The sequence below is a fragment of the Bos indicus x Bos taurus genome, chromosome 15, assembly GCF_003369695.1.
Source record: "Bos indicus x Bos taurus breed Angus x Brahman F1 hybrid chromosome 15, Bos_hybrid_MaternalHap_v2.0, whole genome shotgun sequence".
Classification (NCBI taxonomy): domain Eukaryota; kingdom Metazoa; phylum Chordata; class Mammalia; order Artiodactyla; family Bovidae; genus Bos; species Bos indicus x Bos taurus.
This window is the reverse complement of record NC_040090.1, coordinates 48,798,472-48,826,168: the sequence shown is the minus strand read 5'-3', so window position 1 is coordinate 48,826,168 and position 27,697 is coordinate 48,798,472. Positions and strand designations below refer to the sequence as shown.

Below are 27,697 nucleotides of genomic sequence, written 5' to 3'. Positions count from 1 at the left end.
GGACCCGGGGACCAAGAGCCCTGGGTAATGAGGTGTGAAGACGGCTCCTGGTTTGTCTCCCTCCTGGGCATTTAGAGGGCTGCACAGATGTCCAGTCCTTAATCTGGGCGGCCGCCTGGTTATCAGCTCTGCCTGCTGAAGGACAGACATTGACTGGTGCTGCCTGGGCCACAGATGTCAACAGTAATCATCTCCATGGTGCTTGATTGTTGAAAAACACATCCTTTTTAGAAGCAGGTATTTTTATTATTTTATTGTCCTCATTTTACAGATCAGACAAGCATCTGAGGCACACAGTGGGAAAAGGGTTAAAAGATCTTTTCAAAGCCAGAGCGTTGGTGGGGGAGCTGGGACTTGAACCAGGGTCCTTTCGGCTACAAATGTGTGTACTGTTTCTATCAAGGTTCGAGGTGTCTTCTGGCTCCCATCACCTCTCCCTCTGTCCCGAATTCTCTCTTTTCAGTCTATTCCCCCAAAGTTGTCCCCTGTACCTTCGCTTCCCTGAGGACCCTGAGGCAGAAGTCTTCTTGGGCCTCCCTCGGAAAGTCCCCCGCAGGATACAAGAGTGATGGGCCGGGCAGATGGTTCCCAGGCAGGGCAGTGGGTTGGGTCCCTGGTCCTCTGGGGGAGTAGGTCCCCTGACCTCCCTGCAGATGTCAGCTGATCGCAGCTTAGGGGCTGATGAGCCTCTTAAGCCTGCTTAGAGCCCGGCTGTCTCTTTCAGCTTCTGCCAGAAGAGCATTTCCAACGTCACATCCAGGGTTCTCAGGGTTTTTCAGGGGGTTTTCCTGCCAAGGCAGAGCCCTCAGCCTTGTGAGGTCTGACAGCTGGAAGTTAGATACAGGCTCTTCCAGGGGCTGCTGGCTACCTCCTGTGCTTCCCTGGAACACTGCAGTGCAGGATGGGGGGTGGGGAGAAGGTGGGGAGGTGGGCAGCGTGCTAGGGATATGCAGCTGGCAGAAATCCCATTTCAGCCCTATGCCTGCACGGCTGGATGCACAGCTCCTGTGTTCTCACCCCTTGGATGAAATAAAAGATGAGACTGTCTCCTTCCCCGGAGGCGTGGAAGCAGAGCAATGTTGTACGTTAATGTAGTAACCTCTGCAATAAGCCTGTCCTCTCCAAACCGAGTTCAGAGTGTGTCCACAGAGAGCACCTTCTTGGGGGAGTATTTAACCAGATGCTGGCTGGCTTTTGACCCAGGATTCATCTAGACTCTGATGAGCATCTGCTGTACGCCAGTCTCCACACTAGGTGATGTGGAGAGAGGTGGAGGTCCCTCTCTCCACCCTCCAGCCTATTCCAAGAGAGAGAGGGACACTGGGTAGTTTCAGTGTGGGTGACGAGGCTGGTGGCCTGAGAAGGGAGCCCTCAGGAGCATCAGAGGGTGAATGGGAAGGCCAGACCGCTGTGAAGCAGAGCAGAGGGCAGCCTGAGATTGGAGAGTCCCATGGAGGGAAGGCGAAGGGACTGGGGCTGAGGGTATGTGTGTGCCTGCCTGCGCCCCTAGGAGGCTGGCACTGAGTTTAGTAGGAACTGGGCCTGGATACCACCTTTCACCAGTAGCTGGGCTTTAGGAGAGTGACATAATTGTGACATAATTGGGGGTTTTGCCTTGGGATTCCCCCAACTTCTGTATCTGAGGGGTGGTGCTGTGGGGGAGTTACAGAATGCAAATTCTGGGGTCCGAGTGCCTGGGGCGCTGCTGCCCGCTTGAGCAGGTCACTTAGGCTCTCTGTGTCTTCAGATGCCTTTTCATCTGTAAAATGGGGAAGATGCCTGTCCTGCTGACTTACACAGTGTCTGGCAGATTGTGCATGCTGTGTAACTAGCATTCCTGCTACTCCCGTAAAGGGAGCCTCCTCCTATGGTATAAATGCAGCACGATCAGCAGATAGACCTTGTCCCCTTGGGGAAGATCTCCTGAGATCAGGCTAACAGGAGGGAGAATTGTGCTTTCTTATCTGTCAAAGAAAGGGCACTAAATGGCTGTTGCTAAATATCAAAGAAATGATTCCTCGAAGCTCTGTGTGGCTGTGTCCAACCTGAGAGAAGATGAACAGGTTTCTTGTTTGACACATTTTCTAAATGGACAGTGTTGACTTCCTCCCCATCCACCACCACCACCACGGAGAGGTCTCCCAGGTGTTGGCATTAGTGTTTGCACTGCCTGGTTGGGCATCTAAACTCTTTGTTTTAGAAGCAGTAACCCTGGTATCTGTTAGAGCCCTCGATGAGGGAGCAGGGAGGGTCAACACGAAGTAGAAGCTGAGGCATAACTTCTAGGGAGTGGACTGGGAATCCGCGTCATTATAAACTCTGTGGGTGCTTATAGACCCTGGAAATGAAAACATCTCAGAGCTTCAGCTTCCCCATCTGTGCAGTGATGGGAGCGCTCCATTCCTTCCGAGTGTTACTTGCGAATGAAACGTGATGGCCTAGCTGAGCCTCCTAGTGTGCTGTTTGGCACATAATGGGTCTGTAGGCCTTGTAAGCCTTTTCATTTAGAGAGGACATCCATCAGGATTCATTCGATGGAGCTGTGAGAAAGGCCTTGAGCGAGTCAGTGGATACAGCTGTCTGTAATGTCCAGCCTGTGACCCTGCTTAGATCCGGGAGGGCCAGGCTTCCTTGGGCCTCTGGTTTCCTCTGTGGAGTTTGGAAGTTTCTTCTCCTTCCCACTGCTCAGATGATGCTGCTGGTGGCTGTTGGCAGCATTGGCGGGGTGGCTGGTCTTTTGGGGTGACCATTGAGTGGGGACTGTGTCTACCTGGTGGGCAGGCTAGCCATTCTACATCTCAGAACCCTGCGATCACTCAGAGATCCTCCTGAGGGAGGAGGAGAGGGGCAGGGTGGTGGATGGATGGTTGTGAGTGATTGACATTGCCAGCCAGAGCAGGCAAGCAGGCTGCAATTAAGTTGAGAAATGGGGATGCTTCCTCTGTGTGGGAGAAGAAATGTGTCCTGGCAGACAGTTGTTTTGATGAGTCCTAGAGTAGTCTGGCGTTACAGTCTTTCCTGAGCTGGTCCTGGGGGAGATGAGGCGGGGGCAGGACTGTGACTCAGCACCGTGAATGGCTCACCAGCTCCCCAGGGACCGTGTCAGGCACTGAGTCAGTGTGCAACCGAATCAGAGTGGCTTTGTAGACTTGACGTTTGGCTTGACCCTCTCGACACTGGCAAGCACACAAGGAGAGAGGGTTGACTGGAATTAGGGGTAAATTGGGGTTGTAAACTGAAGGGGTGAGGAGGGATGCAAAGTCAGGGGCCCAGGGAGGGCAAATGATTCCCTCCCCTGCCCATGAAAGCGTTTGGAAAGGTTTCTTTTCTCAACACATTCTAACCTGGGGAGTTTTAAAAAATAGACACATGAATGCTGTGAAGCTAAATATCTATAATCACTGTACCCATTAATCCTTTTCTAAACAGAATTGGCGGTACCTGAAATTACATCCGCTTGCTGAGGCTTTGAATAATTACATTTTTTTTTTAGCGCTGGTGTGTAGGTGGGAGCTGGGGAGAGCTCAGTTGGCTTCTGTTTCGGCTCTCTCCCAGCCCTCTTCACCTGAAAACCCATGCGTGTGTTGGTGGGTTTGGCAATGTATGGTTTCTAAAACTTGGGCTGGGGGGATAGTAATTCTTTGGGGGAAGGCTTCCTAGTCTCTGAACAGGTAGATATTTAAATTAAAACCCAAAGCACACTCTTTTTATTTAAAAAACCCCATGTATTTTGAAGTGAGGAGCACAGCGATTTCAGATGCAATAGTTGTGTTGTGCAGTGTTCTTGCTGGGCTTTTTGAAGCTGCTCCTTGGGGCAGGGAGGACCTGGTTGATGCAGAATTGCCTCCTTGAGTTCATGGAAAGGTTTGAGAATTTTTTTCTTTCAGGCCTTTGTTGGATTTTGCTTGGTTTGGGGGTACAGTAAGCTGAACGCTGGGGCAGGAGGACTGTCACACTGAGAAGCCAGTTGCTTTTGTTGAGTTCTTATTTACTTTTTGTTTTATAAATGTTTATCTAGTGCACACTGTATATGCTGGATGGCATCACCGACTCCATGGACATGAGTTTGCGCAAACTCTGGGAGATGGTGAAGGACAGGGAAGCCTGGTGTGCTGCAGTCCCTGGGGTCGCAAAGAGTTGGACACGACTGAGCAACTGAATGACAATGTGCACTGCTCTAGGGACTTAACAGACATGAGCTCATAGTCCTCGTACCAACCCTATGAGGCAGGTCCTATTTCTATCCTCATTTTATAGACAAAGCGGGTTTCAGAACGCACAGCGTGGGTGTTAGGTGGCAGAGGTGGGATCAGCCCCAGCTGTCCTTCACTGCGGTCCTCACCACCCCTTTGTACCTGTTTGGCCTGTCTCCACTGTGTTACATGGTGGGTTGGGTCTGGGAGATGAAACAGATCCTTTAAACCAAAAGCCTTTGCTTCGGACTTGCCTTCTTTTAGGGATGGACACCTCCTTCCCCTAGTCCCATCCAAGGTGGAAAGAAGATTTGAAAGTCAACTCCTCTTCATTGTGAAAAGGTTTGGCCTTTGGAGGAGAGTGAAAACCTCACATCTAGTTCTTTCCCGCAGCCTGCGGGTTATTGCTCGGGTCCCTGTCCTGGGACATTCCTGGTGGGAGGAAATGGAGACAGCCTGTGGACTGAAGCAGGGAGAAGGTGACTGGCTTTCCTTTTTCCATAGTTGCCTCTGGGTTTCATGAGAGGGGTGGTGATGGGAGCGCTGGCCACCTGGGGGAGCAAGCAGAAATGTCCTTGACTCTTCTCAGTTGGTAAAGAATCCGCCTGCAATGCAGGAGACCCCAGTTCGATTCTTGGGTCAGGAAGATCCACTGGAGAAGGGAAAGGCTGCCCACTCCAGTATTCTGGCCTGGAGAATTCCACAGACTGTATAGTCCATGGGGTCGCAAAGGACACAGCTGAGTGACCTTCACTTCACTTCAGAAGCAGAGGGGCAGGGGAATCTGAGTGGGTCCCGACCGATCCACAACCTGCCAGTGCTTGTGTGATGGCCTGGTAACTCGGCTATTTCCTTCAGACTGATACCGCACCCCACCCCCAGCCCTCCGAACCTTTCTGGAGCTGGTTGTGGCCCAGGCCTATTCCCCTCCTGGCCCTGGCTGTATCTGCCTGGGAAGCAAGTGGGGTCGGTGGAGGGACCCCCTCCCTGAGTGTCGAGTGCTTCCATCTGGGCTCAGCTGTCACACACGGTTTAGCTGTTCCCTTCCGGACTTCAGATAGGGCAGCCCTGGGGTTGTGGGTGACCGCACAGGCAGCGCAGCTTTGTGGCCCCGTTATTTTATTTAACCTCTAAATAAAATGGGGCGATGCTGGCACTTGCCTCCTGGGACTTTTGCACTGGTCACTTGAGAACAAAACATGTTATTACTCAGTCCCCAGAACACTGTATATTTCGATAAACTTTAGCAAGTATTTCCAAGGAATTTGTCTTTTTTCTGTAGTGGCTGTGCTGGTCCAAGTGCATTTGAGTGATTCCTTGAGTTGCATCCTGCCAGGACTCTTGTCTTCTGATCCACACAGAGGGTACCTGTGGATACTGCCCAGCTCAGATTCTCAGTTATGGGCATTTTCTAACAGAGGGCATTGAATGTGCATTTTGCCCAAGCAGTTACAAATGGCCACTCTACTTGCTGATTTTAACCATTTGTTGTTGTTTAGTTGCTAAACTGTGTCTGACTCTTCTGCAACTGCATGAACTGTAGCCTGTCAGGCTCCTCTGTCCATGGGATTTCTCAGGCAAGAATACTGGAGCGGGTTGCTATTTCCTTCTCCAGGGGATCTTCCCGACCCAGGGATTGAACCCACGTCTCTTGCTTGGCAGGCAGATGATTCTTTACCACTGAGCTACCTGGGAAAGCTACACCCTAATTATGACTTTGGCTTATGGATTTAGACAGTTGGATATAGTTGCAGCAGAGAGTGTTTCTGACCAGGTTCTGGCTTACTTCCCCTGGGGAAAGGGAAAAATAGCTCCAGTGATAATGAAGAGATGGAGAGGGGAGGCAAGATTCACTTTAGCATTTCTGTGTCTATTTGTGCTGTGTGCCTGGCACCATACTGTTCGTATTCTGGGGGATATCAGGGAGCTGGCGAGGTAAGACGTCCACACAGGTTCAGGCTATTGGATGGTCAGGTGGTGTGTGATGAAGTGTCAGGTGAGTGGTGTGGGAACGGCATGGAGAGGAGCATCCAGGGGGAAACAGGCCAGTGGTGGACGTGTCAGGGAAGGCTGAGGGGTCTTATTTGCTGGATTGGGTGAGGACTGGAGGAGAAGCGGGTGCCTCCAGCAGAGGAGCCAGCTTCCACTGTTCAAGGAGATCCCTTCATTTAACAGACCTTTACTGAGCTCTCAGTGGGCCAAGCCCTGGCCTGGAGGCTGGGGATATCAAAATGGGTAAAGCAGAATAGAGAAAACAGCCTTGAGAGGCAGAAAGGCTCAGTGAGTGGGAGCATGGTCCAGCACAAGATTGCCTGGATTTGAACCCCAGCCCTCCCACTTACTAGCCTGTGGATCCTGAGCAAATTATCTAATATGGGGCCTCAGTTTAATGGGGCCTCCTCTGTAAAATGGGGATACTAGTAATTGCGGTGGGGATTAAACAAATTAAGATTACTCAGAATAGTCTTGAATATATGAAGTACTCTGGAGTGTTGGCTATTATCATCACTAGAATATGGGCTCCATGTGGGCAGGTGAGCCTGTTCTCTGGTGGGGACACAGACATGTCAACAACTGGGGGAGACTCTGCAAGTGGCTGGATGAGGGAAGCATGTGGACTGGAGAGGCACAGAGAGGGGTGGCCAGGGAAGGCTTGCTGGGGGAATGGGGGAGCCTGAGCTGGACCTTGAAGAACAAGCAGGGAATTTCTAGGTGATGACAGAGTTTGGATGTTCAGGGAAGAGAAAGCAGAGTGGGCAGAGCTAGCTAAGAGTGTGACATGTTCAAGGATATAAAGAAAGGAAGGAGGCTGCAAAGAGGACTGCTTTGAGGAGTTGGGGCTTCATCCTGAGGGTGGCGTGGATCTGGGCTTAAGAAGGGGTGGAAGGCCTCCCCCCAACCCCCATGGTTGTGGGGGAGGAAGGTGGGATATCCTGGGTGTGCTGGTCATTATCCTAGACTCCAGCTCAGGAGTCCAAAGAGGTGAGGCTGGAGGAAGTGAGACATCCCAGCCATCACCTGGCAGGTGAGGGCTTGGCCTCCAGAGGAGGAGAGGTTGGGAAACCCACACCACTGCCTGGCAGCACTCCTGCCTTAAAATAGAAGGAGATGGAGATAAAGAGTGAGAGGTGGTGTGAGTGTCCAGGGGGTGACCTAGTTAAAACCTGAGCTCCTGGAAGTGCGAGAACCACTCTCACCTTCATTCACATGCCAGGGCCCTCCAAGGGGCAGCTGCCAAGGATGGCCTTACCTTCCTTATCTTGTCCCTCCTCAGCCCTGGGCCTTGTGCAGAAGTCCTGTCGCTGGGGGCCTCCGTGTGCTGCTGGTTGAGGGTATGAGAACTGAGAATAAGAGAAATATGGGGGTGAAAAATGGGTGAATGGATTCAGGTTAATGGAACCTATGCATTTAGTAACTCCAAGCGAAGAAGACTTGGAGGAAAAACCCTTTACATTTAGGCTTTTGTTGCCCACAGTCAATTCAGTTCAGTTCAGTCGCTCAGTCGTGTCCGACTCTTTGCGACCCCATGAATCGCAGCACGCCAGGCCTCCCTGTCCATCACCAACTCTCGGAGTTCACTCAGACTCATGTCCATCGAGTCGGTGATGCCATCCAGCCATCTCATCCTCTGTCGTCCTCTTCTCCTCCTGCCCCCAATTCCTCCCAGCATCAGGGTCTTTTCCAATGAGTCAACTCTTCGCATGAGGTGGCCAAAGTACTGGAGTTTCAGCTTTAGCATCAGTCCTTCCAATGAACACCCAGGACTGATCTCCTTTAGTATGGACTGGTTGGATCTCCTTGCAGTCCAAGGGACTCTCAAGAGTCTTCTCCAACACCACAGTTCAAAAGCATTAATTGTTGCCCACAGTGTATCATAATTCCTCATAGACTCAATTATCTGACAGACAGTAACACCCTTAGACTCCCTGGTTCCTCTTCCCCTCAGCTTCCTAAATCTCCCCCTGAGATAGTAGAAAAGAGGAAAAACGGAGAAGACTTTTACTTTTCTTTGCCTCTTTCTTCGTTGGTCCATCCTGATTTCTCTGATGCCTTCAGGACTTATTTCTGTGCCTAGTAATTTATGTGCTGAAGGTCCTTGCATAGGACTTTTAAACTTTAACAGAGACTGTGGGTGTGATGGAAATTGTGTGGAGATGCTGTTTGCGGGAATGTGAGCTGAAACCATCTCTCCGTGGCCCCGGGTGATGTTTTTTGGGTCTGCGATCCTGAGTCAGGAAGGCGCCTCAGGACCACCACTTGGTCAGCACCTACAGTGTGCTCACCGGCCCCTCACCCGAATGGCCCTGGGAGGCCGGCGTCATCCACAGGGAGAACCTCCAGAGCTGAGAGAGCACAAGCCTCCACAGGTGACCCAGCGGGCTGACTGTTTCTGGTGAACTGGAGCCTGAGGCCACATTTAAAATTGCTGGGAATGCTGAGCCCGTAGGAGTGGCTCACAGCTGGTTGACAGCCATTGAGTTGCTTTTCTGTGATCAACACTTTTTATGGATTATTTGCTTTGATCCTCATGGTAGCCCTAAAAGGTGTCATTTTCCTCCATTTTATAGATGAGAACACACAGTATCAGGGAGGCTCTAAGTCCAAAGTTATACAGCTGGAATGGCTTGTATGTTATGATTCTAAGCCAGCTTTTGCAGAGCATGGTACCTATAATTCACTGAAACCTCACAAGAACGACTCCCCACCCTCCCCTGGCTGGGTGGTGTATTATGATTCTCATTTACGCATGTGGAACTAAGATCTAGAGGTAAATGATTTACCCAGAGTCACATAGTGGAGGTGGGGTGGGGTTGGAGGTGGGTGGTAGGAGCTGGTCTTGGACCCAGACCCCAAGTGCCTCACTGGGCTTCCTTGACTTTTCCTTCCACCTTGAAAAGCCAGGAGCAGTTTGCATTTGAGTCACCCAGCCCTTCAGAGGCTGGGGGTGGAATGCGGTGGAGTCTGAAGGGAGGTGGGAGTAGTGGTGAGTCCTGCCGGGAGAGGCCCCTCCTGGCCAGGTGACAGCGTCCCCAGCTCCCTTGGGACTCACACAGAGTCACGTGGCTTCCTGCTTGAAGCCCTGCACTGATGCATTTTCCATACTTGTTGCCCGGGCTGGGGCTCAGTAGACCAAATTCAGTTTGTCTTTTGGTCTTTCCAGTACAAGCAGCTGGTAAAGCCCAGGACTGCTTGGCAATAGACACATTTCCAGGGAACTTTTAAAAATGGAATGGCTCTACTTTGAAATATGTCAAGAATCAGACCACTCCCATGGCCTCTTACCATCCTGGTTCTCACCACTGTCATTTGTTGCCTGGATGGTCGCATTGCCCTTCAGCTGGTCCCTGTGTCTCTCTCCCCCTCCCCTGCTACAGTGTGCTGTGCTTAGTCACTCAGTTGTATCTGACTCTTGCGACCCCATAGTCTGTAGCCTGCCAGGCTCCTCTGTCTATGGAATTCTCCAGACAAGAACACTGGTGGGTTGCCATTTCCTAGCCAGAGATTGTTCTTCAGTGGAAGTTGGATCAGCTCAAACCACCTAAGGGCCCCCATCTCACACAGGGACTCCAAAGCCCTCACAGTAGGAGGCCCTGTGCCGCCTGCTTCCTTACCCCCACGTCACCTCATTTCCTTCCATTCTCCCTGATGCTCTGCTCCAGCCTTGCTGTTCCTTAAACATGAGAGCACAGCCAGCCACAGGGCCTTCACACTCACTGCTCCCTCCTTCTGGAATGTTATCCCCTTCATATATCCCCATGGCCTACTGCTCCCGTATTGTCTTCAGGTCTTGTCAGGTGTCACCCTTCATGGTGGCCCTTCTAGAGTCCTCTCCTCCAGCACAATCTATTTTCTTAACCCTACTTTAATTTTTTTTTAAAAAGAATTCTCAACATCATATGGATATATTACAATTTTAATTTGTTTGTCTCCCACTAGAATTTAATGTCCCTGATGACACAGAATAGTGCCTACTTTGTTCAAGGTTGTACCTCTAGTGCCTAGAATAGTGGTTGGATCAAGTAGGTGTTCAGAAAAATTGTTTTAGCTTGTTTGAGGTATGACTGGGGGCTTCCCAGGTGGTGCTAGTGGTAAAGAACCTGCCTGCTAATGCAGGAGACTTAAGAGACACATGTTCGATCCCTGTGCTAGGAAGATTCCTTGGAAAAGGAAATGGCAACCCACTCTAGTATTCTGGCCTGGAAAATCCCATGGACAGAGGACCCTGGTGGGCTACAGTCCTTGGGGGTCTCAAAGAGTTGGACACAACTGAAGCAACTTAGCATGTATGCACAAGATATGATTGACAAATAACAATTATATATATTAATGCCAAAGAATGCTCAGACTACTTCACAATTGCACTCCTCTCACACGCTAGTAAAGTAATGCTCAAAATTCTTCAAGCCAGGCTTCAGCAATACGTGAACCGTGAACTTCCAGATGTTCAAGCTGGTTTTAGAAAAGGCAGAGGAACCAGAGATCAACTTGCCAACATCCGCTGGATCATGGAAAAAGCAAGAGAGTTCCAGAAAAACATCTATTTCTGCTCTATTGATTATGCCAAAGCCTTTGACTGTGTGGATCACAATAAACTGTGGAAATTCTGAAAGAGATGGGAATACCAGACCACCTGACCTGCCTCTTGAGAAACCTGTATGCAGGCCAGGAAGCAACAGTTAGAACTGAGCGTGGAACAACAGACTGGTTCCAAACAGGAAAAGGAGTACGTCAAGGCTGTATATTGTCATCCTGTTTATTTAACTTCTATGCAGAGCACATCATGAGAAACGTTGGGCTGGAAGAAGCACAAGCTGGAATCAAGATTGCCGGGAGAAATATCAATATCCTTAGATATGCACTGGAGAAGGCAATGGCACCCCACTCCAGTACTCTTGCCTGGAAAATCCCATGGACAGAGGAGCCTGGTAGGCTACGGTTCATGGGGTCGCAAAGAGTCGGACACGACTGAGCGACTTCACTTTCACTTTTCATTTTCTTGCATTGGAGAAGGAAATGGCAACCCACTCCAGTGTTCTTGCCTGGAGAATCCCAGGGACGGGGGAGCCTAGTGAGCTGCCGTCTATGGGGTCGCACAGAGTCGGACACGACTGAAGTGACAGCAGCAGCAGATATGCAGATGACACCAGCCTTATGGCAGAAAGTGAAGAGGAACTAAAAAGCCTCTTGATCAAAGTGAAAGAGGAGAGTGAAAAAGTTGGCTTAAAGCTCAACATTCAGAAAACGAAGATCATGGCATCTGGTCCCATCACTTCATGGGAAATAGATGGGTAACAGTGGCAACAGTGTCAGACTTTATTTTTCTGGGCTCCAAAATCACTGCAGATGGTGACTGCAGCCATGAAATTAAAAGATGCTTACTCCTTGGAAGGAAAGTTATGACCAACATAGAGAGCATATTCAAAAGCAGAGACATTACTTTGCAACAAAGGTCCGTCTAGTCCGTCTAGCTATGGTTTTTCCAGTAGTCATATATGGATGTGAGAGTTGGACTGTGAAGAAAGCTGAGCACCGAAGAATTGATGCTTTTGAACTGTGGTGTTGGAGAGGACTCTTGCGAGTCCCTTGGACTGCAAGGAGATCCAACCAATCCATTCTAAAAGAGATTAGTCCTGGGTGTTCATTGGAAGGACTGATGCTAAAGCGGAAACTCCAGCACTTTGGCCACCTCATGTGAAGAATTAATTCATTGGAAAAGACTCTGATGCTGGGAGGGATTGGGGGCAGGAGGAGAAGGGGACGACAGAGGATGAGATGGCTGGATGGCATCACCGACTTGATGGACGTGAGTTTGAGTGAACTCCAGGAGTTGGTGATGGATAGGGAGGCCTGGCATGCTGCAATTCATGGGGTCGCAAAGAGTCGGACATGACTGAGCGACTGAACTGACTGACTGAAGAATTACTACTTGATGTTTTGATATGTATACACATTGTGAAATGGTCACCACAGTCAAGCTAGTTAACAGATGCATTGCTTCACATGGTTCCTTTTTCTGTGTGTGTGGTGAAAGAAAATAATTGGTGAATGAATTTATTCAATAGTTGAGTGAACTCTATGATAGTCTCTCTTTGGTACTCTACCTGAGAAGCCCATCAGCTACTAAGTGATGTCTCCCTGCTTCGCCCCAAGAAGCACAGGCCTCGGGTGCTCTGCCTCTGGTGTCCCCAGCGTCTCCTTTCTAGTGTGGGGACGGCATGGTGTCCCTCTATTTCTATGTTGGCTTCCAGTCACCCCTTGTGGAGAATTACCTGAAAATGGACATTTTCTATCATGCCTGTCCACATTGACCACAGGGAATTAAAATGGGTGGGCTTACCAGCTAACCACCAGTGGTATTTGAATACCCATTGAGTTCTCAAAGCCCTACAAATACTTGAAGTGGCTGGAGGAGATGACGTCCATCTCTTGAGGTTCTCTCTGCAGAATTGGAGCTGAGCCATGTCTGGGACAACAGTGTGATTCAGGGCTCAGGATATAATAGACTGGAAGGAAAGAAGCCAAGGTTCAGTGAACAAACACCTGTTGTGTCTTGCACATGGCCGAAATGCTTATTTCACTCTTAACCATACTCTAACCTTGAGGTTGATTACTGTGCCCCTGTGATGCGATGGGGAAATTAAGGCTCAGAGGTGATGTAATCAAGGCTCTCACTGACCCTAGAGCCTTGGAAATAACTAGACAAGGCTCTAAAAGGGAACTCACAGCAGGCTGTAGAGAACTGTTAGTATATGGGTTGCAGGGGCCGCGTGGCATCAAGCAGTGACACAGATGGGGAGATAGGAGTGCTCTCTCAAGTGTGGCTTGGATGGTTTTGAGATAGCCTGTTGAATATGAACAGATTTTCCCCACCCCTCCCCATTACGGATTACCTGAGAATAGGAAGAAGATAGTTTTAATAAAGCCCTGGTGATCTGGGGCTGGAGAAACCCTGGCACGCACCAACCTTCCCCCACATAGGACCTATGCATCTCAGGGACCATCCCCCAAAATGCTCATGTAAGTACATTCAGCTCAGCCTGGCTCCAGGACCTCACCAGTCTTGGAAATTTCGTGATTGGGGAAGGCAGAACTTTATTACATCATGGGTAGGGGAGGAACCCGAGGAGAGAATGGGGCTGTGAAATGGGCTTCCCTGTTCTAGGGAGGCCGGGTAGTGCTGGCATGATTCAGAACCTCAAAGCCCTTATGAAATGAATCCTTCTTACTGCCTAGTCCCTGGTGATGGGATTGGGGCCTGTCTTCTTGACATCGGTTTAATTATTTTCTTCTAATTCATTTATCAGCATTCATTAGCTCCTACTCTTTACCAGGTGGCACCATGCCAGATTCTGTGGCTACAAAGATAAGGATGCTGTCAAGGAATTTACCATCCAGCACAGGGAGACAGACAGATCAAAGATGATATTTAGCGTGGAGAGGCTGTGGGACAAAGAAAACAGGTCGAGGCTGGAGCGTGATGCCTCAGGCCACAAAGCTCTGTGTTGGCAGACTTGAGTTGACTCTTACCCCAACCCAGTCAGTTCCTTGACCTTGGGCAAGCTCTGGGCTAGGTGGTTCCATACTTTATCTTATTTATTCCTAAGATCAGCCTGCTGAGGTAAAAATGTTCTCCCGTTTTGTAGAAATTTGGAGAGGGTGAGTAAGTTGTCTGGGTCACTAGGTAAATAAGTGGTCAAATCAGGATTCCAGCCCAGGTCTCACTCCAAAGTTCCTGCACTTTCTGTTGTATCCAGATGATGAAAATGAGTTTCATCCATGCCCCAGCACGGCCAGGGCCCTCTGGAAGGTACAGCACTGGGCAGAGGGGTTGAGTGACCATGGACTCCATAGGAGTCAAAGGGATGATGTGACCAGCCAGAAAGCTAATTTTGTTATAGCCTGCATGGATGGACGTGTGGTGCTTATGACATGGGAGAAGGTGGTGCTCTTCTGCTCAGGGGAGATCACACATGGAGTACTGGGGTCCCTTTTGGGGTCACCCTTATAAGAGGGATGTGACTAGGTGAAGCCCTTCCTAGGGGGTGGCTGTGATGGGCACAGGAAACCTTGTATCCTGAAGAACATCGGCAGGAACCAGGAACATCTGCAGTGTTTCATGTGAGCAAGAGGAGGCCCCCAGGGAAATGAGGGCTGGCTGCAAGTATTTGAAGGACTGTCATGCAGAAGAGTCTTATTCTCTGGGAAAGCTAAAGAAAGAAAGGGTTGGCTCCAGGTTTTTAACAGAACCTTTTAAAATATCTCGGGACGTAGTGAGATACTGTCACAGAGGTAATCAAGCATGGATGGAAGCAGTGGAGAGTACGGAGTAAATGCTGTCTATCATTCTGCTCCAGAGTCCCTGACTGTGGCTGTGTCTCTGCTGTTCCGGGCGTGGGTCCTGGGAGGGGGTACAGAAGGGAAGCGTTTAGGTTTTCTCTTTCCCAAACCCAGTTCTCCTACCAGACTCCAGGGTTACAGGTACCTCCAGGGCTGGTGGAGCAAACACAGGGTTAGAATCAGAATTAGAAGACCGAGGCCTGAGCCTTGGCTCGGCCCCCTACAGCTGTGTGACCTTGGATAGTGCATCTCTTCTCTCTGTAAAGAGGGTCATGTCAGCCCCTCACCCGTTGGCCTTTCATCAGGTAGTAAGTGACAAAATGCTTTGTCAAGGAGAGAGGGTTCAAATTCTGGTTGGTAACGGGTGCAGCTCTGACCACTAGGAGCATAATCAGCTTCAAGGGGCTTGGGCATTCTGTGTCTAGGAAACTTCACCGTGGTGGTGGTAGAGGACCTGTTAGGTGCCAGTGTTTTGGAGAACTGGCTCCAGCTTTGTGCACAGTCCTCTGGAATGTTTTGTGACAAAGTGAATTTCCCATCACTAGTGATAAGCAGGAGAGTCCTCTGCCTTCAAGGGCCCATGAGTAAAGAGTCAGGAGAGACTGGGACAGGTGTTGAGAAGAGAGGGATCCAGGAACCCTTCATGGAGGAAGGGACCTTTGAGTAGGACCTAGACAAAGATTTCATTATGCGGGGAAGGCGGCAAAGGCCTGGAGGAGTCAAGGGCATGTGTGGGGCACAGATGACATGAGGGAGAGACTCAGATGCTGGGGTGGGTAAGGAGTCCTTATTGGGGTGGGGTGTTGCCCCCCAGCTGGAGGACTCTTCTGTTCCTGGCAGTAGAGCACGGAGCTCTCTGGTGGTTGAAGGAAGCAGGTTGCCTGCAGTTTGACAGAATGGGGGTCAGGGAGGGGCAGGGTGAGAAATTTTGGGGAGGCTGTCTTACATTCCCTTCATTTCTCAGGGGAAGGTGAGGCCCACATGGAAAGAGGCTTTACTGGCAGGTTTAGGGTGAGCTGAGGTTAGAGTCAACGCCTGACACCTCGCCCAGGTTTTCACCTTGCCCCATGCGTGAGTCGGCATGGTGCAGAGATTCCATTTTTTTCTGGTTCTGCCTCTCAGCAGGCTATTCCTCTTAAAGTAAAAGAGGAGAGAGCCGAGATGTATTTACCAAAGGGGCTGGTTGGGCAGGTCTTCTTGCTGAGACCCATGTTTTAGGCCAAGGTCAGCTGTGCTGGCTCCTGGTGGGTGGAGTCAGGCCCTGGCCAGCCCCCAGCTAAAGGGCTTTTGACTGGGAATGACCACTACTGGCAGGAACTGAGGTTTTACAAGGCATTGCCCCTGAGAACAGTGGGCTGGAAAGATTACAGCGTGCACATTCTTTCTCAGGAGATTAGGGCCATGGGAGATTATGGGATACACAGGAGGCTGAAGAAGGGCTGTAAATTTCCCATTTGGGGCAATTAATCTGATGGATAGTAAAACAGCTTTCCACTTCCTCTCCCCCTCCCTGGACTGGGCTGGGCAGTCAGGCTGGCTGGCTGGAGAATGCTTTCCCTGGATTCCTGCCCTGCCTATTTGGGCACCTGGTTGAAACCTTCCCTGGGGGCAGAGTCTGGGCCTGTCCTTTTCCTTCCTCTCCTTTGGAACAAGGAAAAGCACACAGTAGGTGCTTTATAAAGTACTATGCAGAGCCATTACTTACTTGATTGGAGCCTGGCTGTTAGGGGCTAATTGCACTGGGGCTATGGGTGGGTAAGCTGAGCCCCAGGGTAAGATCACCTGCCCAAGGTCACTCAGGTCATTGGTGGTAACTGGGACTCCAGCCAGGTTTCTCCACTCCTGGGCCTGGGCGTCTTCTTCCTAGTTCTGTGTTCAAAGTGAAAGTGAAATAAATAGTGGGCTTTTTTTCTGGTTTCTCTGCTCTGACTTCCTCCTTGCTCCTGGCCAAGCACAGGGTGCCTGGTGTGATTGTGTACAAGGTGTGACATGGTCCTGCTCCCATCTCCTCCAAGCAGTTTTGCAGCATTCCTGGGCTGCCCTTCTCTCGCGTGCCGACTGTGTTTTGTGGCTCATTTTGGCCGTCTCCTCCCCAGCAGGGTCTGACACCTGTGGTTGGTGCAGTTCCTGCACAGTGCCTTGCTCCTGTGCCTCCTGAGGGCCCTGCCGTGAACCAGCTTGAACTCGGGCTAGCGTACTTGGTCCAACTGGTTGTCCTGTCCTCTCTCCAGGGGCCCAAAGACCTCATACTATATCAAGCCTTCAGATCAGGGCCTTCCAAGGTGTTCTCAGCTTGGGGCTTCTCTCTATGTGGTCTGCATCCTATCCGATCACAGCGATCACTTTGGCCTGAACACAACCCAACCACACCATAGTGCTTCTAGCACTTTCTTCCTTCTGTGCCTTTGCTGTTGCAGTTCCTAACGCATCCTTAAGACATTCTCTTAGGAAACCTGGCCTGACCCCCTTTCACTAAGGTTTTGTGACATCCTTTTATTGGCGCTTTCATTCATTTATTCAACAGGTATGTCATGAGAGGCTGCTGTCAGCCTGAAGTGTTGTGAAGGCTGGGGGGCACAGCCGTGAATGAAGCAAAATTGTGCTCGTGGAACTTACACCCGAGCATCTTCTCCTGCTGCCTCTCACCTTAGTTTACACTAAGGTTTCTCTTACACACACATTAGCCTGTGAACCTGAGTGGGGCAGAGGCATCTGCACTGAGAAGCTCAGACTAGACTTAAGGAACATGTAGACCCGGGATATTTGTGGTGTAGGATCCCAGACTCTTCTTTTGGTCAAAGAAGATTCCACTACAGAGTTAGGAGAGTGTCAGGATTTTTTAAAAAGTTTTATCTTATTGTAGTATCATTGATTTATAATGTGTTAGTTTCTGGTATCGGAGAAGGGAATGGCACCCCACTCCAGTACTCTTGCCTGGCAAATCCCATCAACAGAGGAGCCTGGTAGGCTGCAGTCCATGGGGTTGCAAAGAGTCAGACACGACTGAGCAACTTCACTTTCACGCATTGGAGAAGGAAATGGCAACCCACTCCAGTGTTCTTGCCTGGAGAATCCCAGGGACGGGGGAGCCTGGTGGGCTGCCGTCTCTGGGGTCGCACTGAGTCGGACACGACTGAAGCGACTTAGCAGCAGCAGCAGCAGTAGCAGTTTCTGGTATACAGCAGAGCAGATTGAGTTGTATGTGTATTCTTGTTCATATTCTTTTTCACTATGATTTATCACAGGACGTTAAATGTAGTTCCCTGTGCTATACAGTATGACCTTGTTGTTTATCTGTCCTATATTTAATAGTTTGCATCTGCTAATCCCAAGCTCCCAATCCATCCCTCCCCAACTCTTTCTCTCCCTTGGCAATTACAAGTCCTCTGTTCTGTTTGTTTGTTCTGTATGTCTGTGAGTCTTTTTCTATTTCATAGGTAAGTTCATTTGTGTTATAATTTAAATTCCACATATAAGTGATATCATATGGTATGTCTTTCTCTTTTTTATTTCACTTAGTATGTTAACCTCTAGGTCCACCCATATTGCTGTAAATGAAATTATTTAATTCTTTTATATGGCTGAGTAGTGTTGAGTGTGTACATACACCACATTTTCTTATCCACACATCTGTTGATAGATATTTAGGTCTCCTTCAGACAGGACTGGTCTTTAATCTCATATTGTCCCTTAGTAGCTGTTTGACCTTAGACAAGTGAGTCAACTTTTCTGAGCTTCTGTTTCCACGTATGTAATAAGGGGTTGGTTAGTGGGAACACCTATCTTGTAGGGGCTTTCATTCATTCATAAGTGTCTCTCCTCCCTGTCTCCACTCCCAAAATCTCAGACCTTTATGGAAGTCTTGGGACCCTGATGTGGTCTCTGATGTAGTTTATCCACTCATCCATACACAGATCCCTTTAGCAGCAGGGCTGATCAAATTGCTTTTGATGAATTCCTTTGGATAACAGAAGAGCTTGCTCCCTAACAAGGCAGCCCCTCCTGTAATTGTGACATCGTCATTGTTAGAAGGTTTCCTTCTAGGTTGAGTTGAAATCTTGTAGGCTCTGACTTCCCTTATTGCTTTTAAGTCTGAAGTACAGGGAGTTAGTTATGTTCTCTCTCACCCCTTTTATCCCCTAGCCCTCCCAGTTAGGAAAAAGTTTACTAGTGTCCCAGGAGGCTCTTTGTAGTTCTTGCTTTGTTACTCAGAGTGATCAGCTAGCTGGGAAGGTCAAGGAGAGGTTTGTAGAGTACAGGATGCGGGGGTGGGGTTCTTGGGGTGAAGAGGCAGCCAGATGAGGAAGGGGAGAAAAGCCTTGAGGCAAAAGGTAAGACAGTGTCTTCTAATAATATGTAGAGTCCAGGAACTCTAGGTTCACAGGAACAGTGGGTGGGGGTGGTGTGTGTGTGTGTGTGTGTGTGTGTGTGTGTGGTGTGTGTGTGGTGTGTGTGTGTATAGGGGGAACCATAAGGGAGGTAGAGCTGGAAAGGTAAGCCAAAGCATGAAGGAACACCTGTGACCTGCCAAGGGTCATGAACCTGAGGTCGGAGGGCTGCCTAGAAGAATGGGTTTTAAAAATGGGTTTGTTGGGGGGTCTAGGTAGCACAGGTTTCACATTCTCCTAGAACCGGCGAATAGATTTCTGAGCATCTCAAACTCTCCTTCTTGCTCTGTTCTGGAGTTACTGATTAAACCTGTCCTTGGGACCTCTGTTGAGCAGAGCAGGGCTAAGTCAGCACCTTGAATGTGCCAGTCACCCTTGATACTGTGTTTCTGAGCTCGGTGCGCTGGGTGAGCCTGGCTGCAGGCCCTGGCCTCTGAGCACCCCTTCCCTGGTTGGGGTGGAGGCTGGACGCGGTAACCATGGCCGGCGGCCGGCCTCAGCTTGCCTCTGCCCCAGAGCTGGCTGGACACACAGCCCCGTCTCTGCCCTGCAGGGTTTCTCTTTATGCAAGGGGCCTGCATGAGTAACGCCTGGACTCTGAGCCCTTGGCCAAACATTCCAGATTCTTTGGGCATAAGGGTTTTTTGAAGGGGCCTGGGGCCCTCGCAGGGCTGTTTATGCCCCACGCCGATAGCTGTTTGTGTCTGATTTTTATATATTCCCAAAGGTACTTTCCGAGCTTCCTGGGGGAGGCTTGTTTCTCCCAGCCTGGCCGGCTCACTAGGAACCTTCTGGCAGACACGCCTAGCGCTGCCGGCATATGGAGTGTCCTCCTACCACCGTCTGTCCTTCCCCAGGGTCTTGGATGCTGAAGGGCTGAGGGTGGAGTGGGGCTTTTTGTTTTGGTTTTAAATAGGGGCGGCGTGGGTAAACAGAGCGGCGTTTCTGGTGCTGTCTGAGGGCCAGGACCCCACATTCCGGCTCCATGACGACAGCCTGTTCCGTTGCCGCGTGCTGGGCCGTGGGCAGCAGCAGCTTAGACGGGAACAATGGGGGCTCTGTTGCGTTGCTGCTGCTGAGCTGGGGCAGAATACATTTTAATTGAACACTTTCTACCCTGAAATCTAGGGGATCTGGTGGCCCACTCCTCCTCATTCCTTCATTTTCCCTTTGCCGCTCAAGAGCCAACTTATCGCAGCTCCTTTTTCCCCCCTCTAATATTACCAGCCTCTTGGGGGAAAATGATGTTTTCAGCCTGGGATGTGGTTTGCATTTGGCTGACTTGGTGATGGTGAGAGAGAGGAGTGTGGGGTGAGGGGCTGGAGGTGGCTGAGAGAAGTCCCTGTAACCCAGCTGGAGCGTCATCACAGGTGCTGTGTCTAAAGAGCTCATCCTGCCCTCGGACAGGGCTGCCTGGGACTTAGGAGGACTGGCTATAAAGTCAGGCCAGCTGGGTTGGAATCCCAGTGGTAACATTTCCCACTTGGGGCCTCAGGTTCCCCATTTGCAAAATGGGGCTAAGACTAGTGTCTAACCCATAGGCTTGCCATGATAATTAAAAGAATTTGACATATATAAAATGCTAAAGGTAATACCTGGCATATAATAAAACCCCCCAAATGCATTTGTTATGTCATTTTAATGTTATATCCTGATCATCATCAATATTTCATTTACCCTTCAAGACTTCATCTGAGACTACAAGATGAGCAGAGCAACATTCTTTCTAAAATGCAAATTTGATTTTGTCACTCCTTGGTTTAGAAAACCTAAGTGAGTTCCCATTGATCTTTCTGCATAGGAGAAAGGAATTTTTATGTATTGAAAGCCTACTGTATGTTAAGTCCTGGGCACTGGGTGCACCTCTGCTCATTTAGATTAAGTTCAAAGTCTGTAAGACCCTTCATCAGCTGGCTCTATCTTGCCTGTCTTTTCCCCCCTACCCACCTATACCAAGCCAAAGAAAAACTTAACTGTACCCCAGAGGACAATTTTCTTCCCTGCTGTTGCACTGACTTTTATCCTCCATGCCTTTGTGCATGTACTGCCTTCCACCAGGAAACACCCTGTGAGTGGTGGCTCTGAGCCTGGGGGAATAGACCACACAGGGGAGAGTTTGGGAATTCCCTAACCACCATCCCCCGAGGACCCGGCTGTGTTTTTCAGCTTGGAGTCTTTCTGTTTCTAGGCTCCACACTGGACTGATTTCTTTTGGGGGTGACAGGATGGAAGAGGTACAGTGGATCAGGGAGGTTTCAGCATGGGTTCCTTGCAGTGCCCAGCACTTCCCGCCTTGCTCCAGTCTATCCCCGGCAGGATCCCTTGCTTTCCAGCCACTGACTAAGCTTGTTGATGTGGCCTCTCCTTGTGGTGGCAGATGGGTACCTTACAAGGTAGCCTCACACAATGCAGAGACCCCATGTATACAACCTGCTTATGGATAGACTTGCCTGCCCGTGAATGGGATACTTGACATCCAAATGAGAATCATCTGTAGACAAAAAAATTGCTCTGATTTGAGATTATCTACATAACCAGTCTCTGGTCAAGAAAGGGAGAATGAATTTTTTTTTTTTTTCGTCTTGATGAATTTAATTAGGGCCAAGTTCGCAGAGACTGAGTATCTTGTGAGTATCTCTCATTGAAAACAATGAGAATGATGAAAGGCCTTAGAGAAAAGAACAGAAGATTTAATTTCAGGGAGCTATGGCAATGCATGGTTTGTGTCCCCTCAGTTCTCTGTTGGACTCAGAAGTCAGGGGAGCTGGGGCTTTATCCCAGTTGTGTCACGTGACCTTGTGACCTTGAGCATGTTGGACCTCCAATTTCCTGTCTCTAAAGTGGGAATAACCATGTAGAATTGTTGTCAGGAATTAAAGATCACATGTTCTTGTGTTTATTCATTTAACCCACCAGCCTTTGCTAGAGCTCCTATGTCCCAGAGCCAGGCATCTAAGGATGGATAGAATATAGTCTCTTTCCTCGTAGAGCCCAGAGATGGAGGTGAAGGTAGAGGGTTGTGCAAGTGGATGGACTTCAAGAACATGGTAGTCAGGCCAGTGCTTTGCTAGAATCACAACAGAAGGTATATTGGCACTCAACTCTTGGGAAGTCAGGGGAGGCTTCCCAGGTAACACTTGAGTGGGGCAGAGATGAGAAAGGTAGGAGTACAAGGCAGGGTCACCAGGTAGAGGCAGACACACCTTGGCATTATAGAAACGTGCTGAGGGGTGGAGGTGTGGCTGTGGGCCTGTGGAGGAGAGGCCACCCTGTGGACCAGGCTGGAGGTGAGCTCAGCTTTGCCCTGAAGGTACTGGCCTGGGGGCAGAGTGACTTGAGGCAGTGGAGTGCAGAATCTGGTCAGTAGTTTACAAGTCTCCTTCTGGTGTCCATGGGTCGGGGGACACTTAGCCAATGGCAGAGAGACCTGCTAGGGGACTCCTGGGACAGTCTAAGTGAGAGATGATGCAGACCTGAACAGGGCACAGAGGAAGACACCAAGGTTTGTGTGTGTACACGTGTGCATGTTTATATGTTCTGGGAAAGGTTAAAACCCTCTATATGCACATAGATAGTTTTTTTTAACGACATAATTAAAAGTACAGATACCCAGCAAAGAGTTCATATTATGGCTCTATCCTTCCAGGGTAAGAGGACAAAACTGCAGAGGTTCCTGTTCCAGGATATTCATTGCAACCTTGTATGAAGCAGTAGGAGGTTGAAAACAATCTGTCCATCAATTGGGAACCAGATAACTAAATTATAGAGCCATGCAATCCCAAAATGAGGCTGCAGGTCTTTTTTTCTGAAACAGCAGATACATAACATATATCCAAATGGAAGAATGTAAGAACATATGCACAGCATTTAGCTTGCTACCCTTTTGCCATTTTTCTCCATGACTTGAATGCCTGTCAAGGTTGGGTTTGCTTTTTTTCCCTGTGTGTGACTTTCTGTCTTAAATTACTTGATAACTGTTTTATGTCTGGGTCTCTGTGAATAAGGACCATGCCTTGTTTCTCTCAAGCAACAGGAGTAGGTGGCAGCTAATTACTCAGAATTTAATAGAGAGATATAAACAAAGGGCCTGTTATCACCATTAAGTGATACTAAGCTATGGGCTGATTCTTCTTCTCTGTTACAAACAGAAACAGTATCTGGCCCATAAAGAAGCTTTAAAACTAAAGTTGTGTTAACAAAGACCTCTTCCAGAGACCTCCCTGCTTTAGTGGGGTGGGGGTGGGGGTTGTGGGAGTAAATTCAGGCTTTGTTTCCTCTGTCTTCTGGAGCCAACTGGAGGTGAGAGGGGGATGAGGTGTGCCTGCTGTCCAACCGGTTTTCATGCAGAATATCTGAGCCAGTGTGTTTTTGTTGGGGGTGGCAGAGGGGGAGGGGAAAACTTTGTCTTACATCTACTGGGCGCTAGCACCTTATGTTACCTTGTTTCATCCAGGAAATATTCTCCCTCATTTTGCAGACAAGGCCACTAGGGCTAAGAGAAGTTGAGTAACTTGCTGAGATTGCCCAGCTGGGAACTGACAGAACCAGGATTTGACCACAGGTCTATCTGCCCTTGACCCCCTGTGCTTTGCCTTCAGTTCAGTTCAGTTCAGTCGCTCAGTCGTGTCCCACTCTTTGTGACCCCATGAATTGCAGCACACCAGGCCTCCCTGTCCATCACCAACTCCCAGAGTTCACTCAAACTCATGTCCATCCAGTCAGTGATGCCATCCAGCCATCTCATCCTCTGTCGTCCCCTTCTCCTCCTGCCCCCACTCCCTCCCAGCATCTGAGTCTTTTCCAATGAGTCAACTCTTCGCATGAGGTGGCCAAAGTACTGGAGTTTCAGCTTTAGCATCAGTCCTTTCAAAGAACACCCAGGGCTGATCTCCTTCAGAATGGACTGGTTGGATCTCCTTGCAGTCCAAGGGACTCTCAAGAGTCTTCTCCAACACCACAGTTCAAAAGCATCAATTCTTCGGCGCTCAGCCTTCACAGTCCAACTCTCACATCCATACATGACCACAGGAAAAACCATAGCCTTGACTAGACGAACCTTTGTTGGCAAAGTAATGACTCTGCTTTTGAATATGCCATCTAGGTTGGTCATAACTTTCCTTCCAAGGAGTAAGCGTCTTTTAATTTCATGGCTGCAGTCACCATCTGTAGTGATTTTGGAGCCCAGAAAAATAAAGTCTGACACTGTTTCCACTGTTTCCCCATCTATTTCCCATGAAGTGGTGGGACCGGATGCCATGATCTTCGTTTTCTGAATGTTGAGCTTTAAGCCAACTTTTTCACTCTCCACTTTCACTTTCATCAAGAGGCTTTTTAGTTCCTCTTCACTTTCTGCCATAAGGGTGGTGTCATCTGCATATCTGAGGTTATTGATATTTCTCCTGGCAATCTTGATTCCAGCTTGTGTTTCTTCTAGTCCAGCGTTTCTCATGATGTACTCTGCATATAAGTTAAATAAACAGGGTGACAATATACAGCCTTGACGAACTCCTTTTCCTGTTTGGAACCAGTCTGTTGTTCCATGTCCAGTTTTAACTGTTGCTTCCTGACCTGCATACAAATTTCTCAAGAGGCAGATCAGGTGGTCTGGTATTCCCATCTCTTTCAGAATTTTCCACAGTTTATTGTGATCCACACAGTCAAAGGCTTTGGCATAGTCAATAAAGCAGAAATAGATGTTTTTCTGGAACTCTCTTGCTTTTTCCATGATCCAGCGGATGTTGGCAATTTGATCTCTGGTTCCTCTGCCTTTTCTAAAACCAGCTTGAACATCAGGACGTTCACGGTTCACATATTGCTGAAGCCTGGCTTGGAGAATTTTGAGCATTACTTTACTAGCGTGTGAGATGAGTGCAATTGTGCAGTAGTTTGAGCATTCTTTGGCATTGCCTTTCTTTGGGATTGGAATGAAAACTGACCTTTTCCAGTCCTGTGGCCACTGCTGAGTTTTCCAAATTTGCTGGCATATTGAGTGCAGCACTTTCACAGCATCATCTTTCAGGATTTGGGATAGCTCAACTGGAATTCCATCACCTCCACTAGCTTTGTTCATAGTGATGCTTTCTAAGGCCCACTTGACTTTACATTCCAGGATGTCTGGCTCTAGGTGAGTGATCACACCATTGTGATTATCTGGGTCATGAAGATCTTTTTTGTACAGTTCTTCTGTGTATTTTTGCCACCTCTTCTTAACATCTTCTGCTTCTGTTAGGTCCATACCATTTCTGTCCTTTATCGAGCCCATCTTTGCATGAAATGTTCCCTTGGTATCTCTAATTTTCTTGAAGAGATCCCTAGTCTTTCCCATTCTGTTGTTTTCCTCTATTTCTTTGCATTGATCGCTGAGGAAGGCTTTCTTATCTCTTCTTTCTATTCTTTGGAACTCTGCATTCAGATGCTTATATCTTTCCTTTTCTCCTTTGCTTTTTGCTTCTCTTCTTTTCACAGCTATTTGTAAGGCCTCCCCAGACAGCCATTTTGCTTTTTTTAATTTCTTTTCCATGGGTATGGTCTTGATCCCTGTCTCCTATACAGTGTCACGAACCTCATTCCATAGTTCATCAGACACTCTATCTATCAGATCTAGGCCCTTGAATCTATTTCTCACTTCCACTGCATAATCATAAGGGATTTGATTTAGGTCATGCCTGAATGGTCTAGTGGTTTTCCCTACTTTCTTCAATTTAAGTCTGAATTTGGCAATAAGGAATTCATGATCTGAGCCACAGTCAGCTCCTGGTCTTGTTTTTGCTGACTGTATAGAGCTTCTCCATCTTTGGCTGCAAAGAATATAATCAATGTGATTTTGGTGTTTACCATCTGGTGATGTCCATGTGTAGAGTCTTCTCTTGTGTTGTTGGAAGAGGGTGTTTGCTATGACCAGTGCGTTCTCTTGGCAAAACTCTGTTAGTCTTTGCCCTGTTTCATTCCGTATTCCAAGGCCAAATTTGCCTGTTACTCTAGGTTTTTCTTGACTTCCTGCTTTTGCATTCCTGTCCCCTATAATGAAAAGGACATCTTTCTTGGGTGTTAGTTCTAAAAGGTCTTGTAGGTCTTCATAGAACCATTCAACTTCCCTTCAGCATTACTGGTTGGGGCATAGACTTGGATTCCTGTGATATTGAATGGTTTGCCTTGGAAACGAACAGAGATCATTCTGTTGTTTTTGAGATTGGATCCAAGTACTGCATTTCAGACTCTTTTGTTGACCATGATGGCTACTCCATTTCTTCTAAGGGATTCCTGCCGCAGTAGTAGATATAATGGTCATCTGAGTTAAATTCATCCATTCCAGTCCATTTTAGTTTGCTGATTCCTAGAATGTCAACGTTCACTCTTGCCATCTCCTGTTTGACCACTTCCAATTTGCCTTGATTCATGGACCTAACATTCCAGGTTCCTATGCAATATTGTTCTCTGCAGCATCGGACCTTGCTTCTATCACCAGTCACATCCATAACTGGGTATTGTTTTTGCTTTGGCTCCATCCCTTCGTTCTTTCTGGAGTTATTTCTCCACTGATCTCCAGTAGCATATTCAGATCAGAGGAGATCAGATCAGTCGCTCAGTCGTGTCCGACTCTTTGCGACCCCATGAATCGCAGCACGCCAGGCCTCCCTGTCCATCACCAACTCCTGGAGTTCACTGAGACTCACGTCCATTGATTCAGTGATGCCATCCAGCTATCTCATCCTCTGTCGCCCCCTTCTCCTCCTGCCCCCACTCCCTCCCAGCATCTGAGTCTTTTCCAATGAGTCAACTCTTCGCATGAGGTGGCCAAAGTACTGGAGTTTCAGCTTTAGCATCATTCCTTCCAAAGAAATCCCAGGGCTGATCTCCTTCACAATGGACTGGTTGGATCTCCTTGCAGTCCAAGGGACTCTCAAGAGTCTTCTCCAACACCACAGTTCAAAAGCATCAATTCTTCGGCGCTCAGCCTTCACAGTCCAACTCTCACATCCATACATGACCACAGGAAAAACCATAGCCTTGACTAGACGAACCTTTGTTGGCAAAGTAATGACTCTGCTTTTGAATATGCTATCTAGGTTGGTCATAACTTTCCTTCCAAGGAGTAAGCGTCTTTTAATTTCATGGCTGCAGTCACCATCTGCAGTGATTTTGGAGCCCAGAAAAATAAAGTCTGACACTGTTTCCACTGTTTCCCCATCTATTTCCCATGAAGTGGTGGGACCGGATGCCATGATCTTCGTTTTCTGAATGTTGAGCTTTAAGCCAACTTTTTCACTCTCCACTTTCACTTTCATCAAGAGGCTTTTTAGTTCCTCTTCACTTTCTGCCATAAGGGTGGTGTCATCTGCATATCTGAGGTTATTGATATTTCTCCTGGCAATCTTGATTCCAGCTTGTGTTTCTTCTAGTCCAGTGTTTCTCATGATGTACTCTGCATATAAGTTAAATAAACAGGGTGACAATATACAGCCTTGACGAACTCCTTTTCCTGTTTGGAACCAGTCTGTTGTTCCATTGTCCAGTTTTAACTGTTGCTTCCTGACCTGCATACAAATTTCTCAAGAGGCAGATCAGGTGGCCTGGTATTCCCATCTCTTTCAGAATTTTCCACAGTTTATTGTGATCCACACAGTCAAAGGCTTTGGCATAGTCAATAAAGCAGAAATAGATATTTTTCTGGAACTCTCTTGCTTTTTCCATGATCCAGCGGATGTTGGCAATTTGATCTCTGGTTCCTCTGCCTTTTCTAAAACCAGCTTGAACATCAGGACGTTCACGGTTCACATA

At 48.5% G+C, this 27,697-nt stretch overlaps 1 protein-coding gene across 8 annotated transcripts in view; it reads left to right on the top strand.

Annotated features, from left to right (window-relative positions):
• Positions 1 to 27,697, top strand: part of PLEKHA7 (pleckstrin homology domain containing A7) — a 228,757-nt gene that overhangs the window by 10,253 nt on the left and 190,807 nt on the right. The gene's annotated exons all lie outside the window — the stretch shown is intronic.